The following is a 7,500-nucleotide window of genomic DNA, read 5'->3' on the forward strand; positions in this document are numbered from 1 at the left end:
AACAACAAGGAACAACGAGGGATGCTGAGGAACACAGAGAAGCACTGAGGAACAACGTGGAACACTGAGGAACAACAAGGAACAATGAGGAACGATGAGGAACAGCAAGGAACAACAAGGAACACTGAGGAACAACAAGGAACAACAAGGAACACTGAGGAACAACAAGGAACAATGAGGAACAACAAGGAACAATGAGGAACAACGAGGAACACTGAGGAATAACAAGGAACACTGAAGAATAACGAGGAACAACAAGGAACACTGAGGAACAACAAGGAACACTGAGGAGCACTGAGGAACAATGAGGATCATTGAGGAACACACACTGAAAAACACTGAGGAACAGAGACACACTGAGGAACGAGGAACACATACAACAAGGAACAACAAGGAACACTGAGGAACAACAAGGAACACTGAGGAACACTGAGGAACATAGACATACTGGGGAACACTCCTCCAGGCCACAAAACACCACATCACTGCTGCTGGGACTGTCATCAGGGAATCTAACTCAGACTGGAAAGTCGGCATTTAACTGCTCAGAACATTCACACCAAACAAAATGTTCAGATTAGACTTTTAAAAACAAGCAGATGTACAGGGACTTGGTGCATTTTAGACTGAGCTGTACATGTGTGTGCTGTGTCTGGAGTGGGCAGCTTGAGGAAGTAACAGCATGGAATTTGAGATAAAACTGCCAACCTTCTAGTTGAAGGGCTGTCACTAAACCCACTATGCCATTAATGTCTGTGAAGGTGCACTATGTAACGTTTCCTGGTTGTCTCCATGGAGGTGTTAGGGCTTTGTCTCGAATGTTCAAAAGTATGGCATTAATCTTAATATACACGTCCATGAAAACAAACAGGTGACACCAGCAGGCCAAGTTACAAGTCGGGTCTGTGGAGTCGCCCCGGTTTATAGAAAGAAAGTTGTGTTTTTTGATATATTTTAGAGTATAGTTTTTCATTCTGGATGTTTCATTGTAAAGTCTCCATAGAAACACATAATGTAGTCATGTAGTTTGTCTGTTATTTCCATTGTTATTTTCCATATTTTAACTTCTTTTTAACATGAAAACATTTACAGTGTTCCCTCGTTTATCGCGGGGATTACGTTCTAAAAATAACCCGCAAAGGGCGAAATCTTCGAAGTATCAGCTTTATTTTATGTGTTTTAAGGCTGTAAAACCCCTCACCACACACTTTATACACTATATACCTTAAAACATATTGCTGCTGTCGTTCTTATGTTCTTTTCCTCTTTCTTTACGTAACAAACCGAAGATGAATTTATTCCGTAATGGCGCCCTACAACCGCGTAACTTCTACCTTCCTTCAGCATGTCCAGAAGTCCAACTTTTTCTGCGATGGTTAGCGTCTTCCTCGACCGTTTGGGTGCGACCGCAAGTGCTTTTGTCGGCGCAGAACGTTTCATCGACATTGTGGGTTTTGTCGGGGAGAAAACAAATTGCAAACGTACAGCACTTCAGAGTCACACCGCGATCCAACGTTTATGTAAATTTGTCTGAACACATTCTGTACTGGACAGGAGACACGGCACGGAGGAGACTGATGGACAATGGTCTACAGTCCAACAGCCAATCAGGACACAGAACACAATGCACGATCATACGATGTAAAAAAGCACAAAAAAATGTAAAAAAAATGTTAAAAAAAATGTTTAAAAAAATGTAAAAATTGCACAAAAAATCTGCGAAAAAGCAAAAGATGAACCGTGATATTGTGAGGGACAACTGTATGGAAAAAAATCTACGTTGCTATACATAAATGAGTCTCTTAGTATCTGTTTGGTGCATACAGTTACACACCAGAGCCATGTTTAGTGCTATAACATCTGAAAACAGGGCTTCCTCTTCCACACCAACCTCGATCTGCGCATGTCCGCTCTTTGTATTTATGCATTCATGTTTATTTTACATCGCCCGTGTTCGTGTTCGAGGGGGGAGGGATGGAGAGAAGGAGGGTGGGAGGGAAAGAGGGAAGAAAAAGCATCCAGGTTCCACATCCAGTCAGGCAGCATCACGTCAGGGCCGCCTCAGTCACGGCCCCCCGGGGTAAGGCTGCCTACTGTGGGCACGAGCCGTGATGATTGTCCCCAGTGGCTCAATCGCACATGCGCTCTAATGTACACACACAGCACACTGGAGCACACTCTAACACCGTCATACCAACAAAGAGACACCACAGAGCAGCTACCGACAACGCAGCTATAGAATTATGCATTTATATCGGCAAAAGTCAAATTTGAGTTCCTGTTATAATGCGTCGGGAGCATGCACCGTCAGGCACGCGTTAGCATAAACACTATACCCACATGGAGCAGGGGTCACGCGCACGCAAAAGCACATTCATGCACAGAGATAAGAGAAATGCATTGTGGGTAAAGCTTAAAATAAGCATTGCTGTTCCTTCTGTCATCTTGGTGGTGCATAATGCAAAACTACTGTTCCATTTTAATGTCAGAAGGGTAAAAATACAAACATTCTGTAGCTGTAAATGGTTCCATGTTTTGTGGTTTTGGTTGTCTCCACCATAGACGGTATATAAACAGACAGAGCTAACCTGCTAGCCGCCGCTGTGTTCCAAATAGGACTCTTAAATTTGGTCTTAAATGTTCATGATAACCCGCGCTACATGATTCTGGTGTTTTTTATTTCGCTATTGCGTCTTTAACTTAAGATATGAACATTAATAAAAAACAAATCAGGCGTCGTCGTTCCTTGAGGTCGCACCCGCTAGCGTTAGCAACAGGTTTGATTGACAGAGTTGCTAAGCTCTGTGGGGCGTTACCTTTATCAGCTCCAAATTCACCGCTATAACTGCCAAATGAGCTGCATTTGACTGGAGCCGAACGCTATGGGCAGGGCCGGTCCCAGCTTTCAGGGGGCCCTAAGATGAATTTGTCTCTGGGGCCCCCTCCTTGCTCAGCTGTTGGTGATTCACATTTGACACATTCTGACTCTGCTCTCATCACTTTGACCAGTTGTTTTTGTGTTTATCTGACCAACATCAGACTGAAAACATCCAGAATGTCACAACTACCACAGACACAACAACAACACAAACATATAAGGGGAGGTCAAGATTTTTTTCTTCGTTTCTGGTGGATTTTAATGTGTTCCAGTTGGCGACAGTGGGCTTACATTTACATTATGTCGGGTCCTTGCTCCGGTGTAAACACAGAGCTGCCCTCACCTCTGCCCGACTCAAAAACAAATGTAGCAGCAGCAGATATTTTACTACTATAGATATAAAACAAATGTAATTATTTTAGGGGGATATTTAGGCTGCTGTAAACACACAATAAAACATTATATATTATATTATTTTCAAAATGTATGGGCTCTTGGGGGCCCTCTGGTGGCCTCGGGACCCTCAGCAGCTGCTTAATCTTCTTATAGTCTGAACCGGCCCTGGCTGTGGGTGACGTTACACTTAGTTCTTTATACAGTCTGTGGATCTGTCATCTATACGTTTAACAGCAGGGACCCCACACATCAGTGGTCACATTGCACAACCATTTTATTTCCCAAATGCTAAATACAAAAAGAGACCAAAGTAATGGAGGACAAAGGTCATTTGAGTGTAATGAGTCAGTGTTTATACAGAACACGCCTGGACTTCATCAGCTGTGGACCACATGCAGCCTGTAGTCCATCTATTTCAACATCTCCTCACAGCTGATGGTCCCAACTGCACTTGGCCCCGGTTCAGCTTGTCCAAATACACAGCATCCCTCCAGGGACGGCACCGCACTTGAAAGCGCTGGCGTCTTGGCTTGGGACAATGGAAAAAGTGTGGTTTTGATCACGAGAATCAGCCAGTAAAAGTGTCTCTGGCTGCACACACGACTCAGGAAGTGAAATTCTGCTGCTCCGAGGTTGTAGATGGTAAAGTGGTGGAGGAGAGGGCAGCGAGGGCCCATAAATCAAAAGAAAGAGCCCGAACTGAGAGAAATAGATGAGGGGGAATTGGCTGGAAAAGGAATAAATGAGGGGGGGGAAGGATCCATGGGCTGTGTCTCGCAGTTAATAAGACAATTCATCTGCTGTACTTGTGAACCCGCTGGCAGATTGGCATTATAAATACGCACTAAAGTCTAAAAGTGCAAAGAAGATATTTAGATTTTATGATATGGCAAATGTACAAAGCTCAAACTGCTGTAAAGTATCACGTTTGAGTGTGTTTTTTTTCAATTAAAGACGCATTACGTAGCTTTCCACTGCTGGCTTGTACCCTTGGAGATGCTATTGCTGAGCCTCGAATGTTCCACACTATGACATTCAACTTAAATATTTTGCATTTATTCATTTAAATGTTTTACTGCTCAAAATTTTTTCTTACCTACTGTGAATAGGGTTGCCTCTCCACAGATCTGGCTTGTAATTTGGCCCGGTGACACCCATACATACTTGCACGCTATGGAATGCTCCTGGTAAAGCGATAACATCTGCAATATGACAAGTATGTTTTTCACCCTCCACTAGAAATGTTACACAATATATCTTTAATTTAGGCTTGAATGAAGAAATGTAACACCTGTACATCATTCTTAACTTTATTCTAGTGCGCACACAATATTTTCTGACCTTTTGTAATAAATAAAATGGTACGTGATTACCGTATTTTCCGGATTATAAATCACACTTTTTTTCGTAGTTTGGCTGAGGGTGCGACTTATACTCAGATGTGATTTATATGTGAAATATGTTTTTATCTTCATTATTATGCATTTTTTGGCTGGTGCAAAGTATACTCCTGTCCGACTTATACTCAGATGCGACTTATATGTGAAATACACCTTTTTTTGCTTCATTATTATGTGTTTTTTGGATGGTGCGACTTATACTCCAGTGCAACTTATACTCCGATGAGATTTATATGCGAAATATATCTTTTTTTTCCTTCATTATTATACATTTTTTGGCTGGTGCGACTTATACTCCGGAAAATAGGGTATATAGTTTACATACACTATATTCCACTTTGTACATAGATGTAAATAGTGTGTGATTTTGTGAGATGATCTATTTATTTATTTTGTTTAACACTGACACTTTATTCTTATTGTATGACACTTTATTCTTATTGCACAATTTTATTCTTATTTAAATGACTTTTTATTCTTATTTTTAAATTCTATCCTGTGGTTGTGGCATCTGTTAACTAAGAGAATTTCCCTTCGGGGATCAATAAAAGTGATTCTGATTCTGATTCTGAAAAAGACACATATGTTGTTGTTGTTTTTTCACTCACTGTCTGACATGAAATCAGACTAAACTTTTCCTGTTTTAGGTCGATCAGGATTACCAAAATTATTTCTATTTGCTAAATGCCAGAATAATGAGAGAAGGATTTTTTAAAGACCGAAGTTGACCTACATTTCATTAGTATTTGGTACCATTTGCTTTAAACTGTATGACTCGGCTTAAATGTTTTGGATATGCTTCTACAAGTTTCTTACAATATTTGGCAGGAATTTTGGCCCATTCCTCTCGACAGAACTGGAATACAGTGGTCCCTCGTTTGTCGCAGGGGTTACGTTCTAAAAACAACCCGCAATTAGTGAAATCCGCGAAGTATCAGCTTTATTTTTGACTTTATTCTCTATGTTTTTGGCTGTAAAACCCCTCACCACACACTTTATACACTTTTCTCACACAGGCGTTAACATTTTCTCACATTTCTCTCTCGTTTAAACTCTCTCAAAGTTCAAACCTTCGTAGGCGCCTTTGAACGTTTCATCGACATTGTGGGTTTTGTCGGGGAGAAAACAAATTGCAAACGTACAGCACTTCAGAGTCACACCGCGATCCAACGTTTATGTAAATTTGGGTCTGTTGTTTAAACTTCTGTCTTGAGCTGTAATTCGGTCTAATCTGTGTTGGTGTAGATTAGCGCAGAAGCCGTGGCGGGGTCTCGTTCGCAGGGAGGATTGATGGTCTAAACTTAGATGCAAGCGGATTGGCGAATGTTTTAGGTAGTGCTGAGGGCACAGCTCTCCCACTTAAGTACCTCCGTAAATCCTCACTCAGCGCTTTAAAATCCACTAATTTATAATGAAATCTGACAGAGGAGCATCTTTAGTAACTCAACTGTCAATCAAAGTTCGAAAATAACTCCCTGCGTTTGTGTGGGCGGAGCTAAATTTACTCCACAACATCTGTTTTGTGTTTTTTATGGAGTTTAATCTGACACACACACGCACGTTTTCTGAGAACTGGTACTTAAATGCAAGTACTCGGTGTTGTTACTCAAGTAAAAGTACAGATACAGAGGTAAAAGTATCACATGAAAAGTAAAATTATTTAAGTACCTGTTTATAAATGTACTTTAAGAGTAAAAAGTAAAAGTGTTGTTCATTTGTTAAAGTGTAAATCTGGTGATATTGATTCAAAATGAGACATATTTTGGTCACACAAATCAATTTCTTATGTTTTTGTCATGAATTTTGTGTGTTTATTTTTGTTTTGGTCAAAGCCGAAGCTTGAACTCATACACTTTAGTCAGGATGTTTCCACGAACAAGGTAAAAATAATCCCTCAAATCAAAAGAAAAGTACTTTTACTTTTTGGTCCAGTTCAAAAATGTAGTGGAGTAGAAAGTACAGATACTGCTCTCAAATGTAGAGAAGTAAAAAGTATCTACGGTAAAATCTACTTAAGTTAAGTACAGACACATAGAAATTCAGAACAGTGCTTCCAGGGCCGGTCCTAGGTTTCAGGGGGCCCTAAGCTGAATGTGTCTCTGGGGCCCCCTCCTCTCAGGGGCCCTGGGCTGAATGTGTCTCTGGGGCCCCCTCCTGGCTCAGCTGTTGATGATTCACATTTGACACATTCTGACTCTGCTCTCATCACTTTGACCAGTTGTTTTTGTGTTTATCTGAACAACATCAGACTGAAAACATCCAGAATGTCACAACTACAACAGACACAACAACAACACAAACGTATAAGAACAACACAAACGTATAAGAACAACACAAACACATAAGAACAACACAAACATATAAGAACAACACAAACATATAAGAACAACACAAAAATATAAGAACAGAACACAAAAATATAAGGGGGGGTCAAGATTTTTAAAATTCTAGACTTTTTTTTTTTTGTTTGTTTCTGGTGGATTTTCATGTGTTCCAGTTGTGTGTTCAGTTGTGTGTTCAGTTGTGTGTCCAGTTGTGTGTTTCTTACATTTACATTCTGTCGGGTCCTTGCTCCGGTGTAAACACAGAGCTGCCCTCACCTCTGCCCGACTCAAAAACAAACACAGCAGCAGCAGATATTTTACTACTATAAATATAAAACAAATGTAATAGTTTTAGAGGGATATTTAAGCTGCTGTAAACACACAAGCCCTGTGTCCAATAAAACTTCACATATTATATTATTCTCAATATGAATGTATGGGCTCTTGGGGGCCCCCTGTTGGCCTTGGGGCCCTAAGCAGCTGCTCAGTCTGCTGATAGTCT

The sequence above is a fragment of the Periophthalmus magnuspinnatus genome, chromosome 7, assembly GCF_009829125.3.
Source record: "Periophthalmus magnuspinnatus isolate fPerMag1 chromosome 7, fPerMag1.2.pri, whole genome shotgun sequence".
NCBI classification, from domain to species: domain Eukaryota; kingdom Metazoa; phylum Chordata; class Actinopteri; order Gobiiformes; family Gobiidae; genus Periophthalmus; species Periophthalmus magnuspinnatus.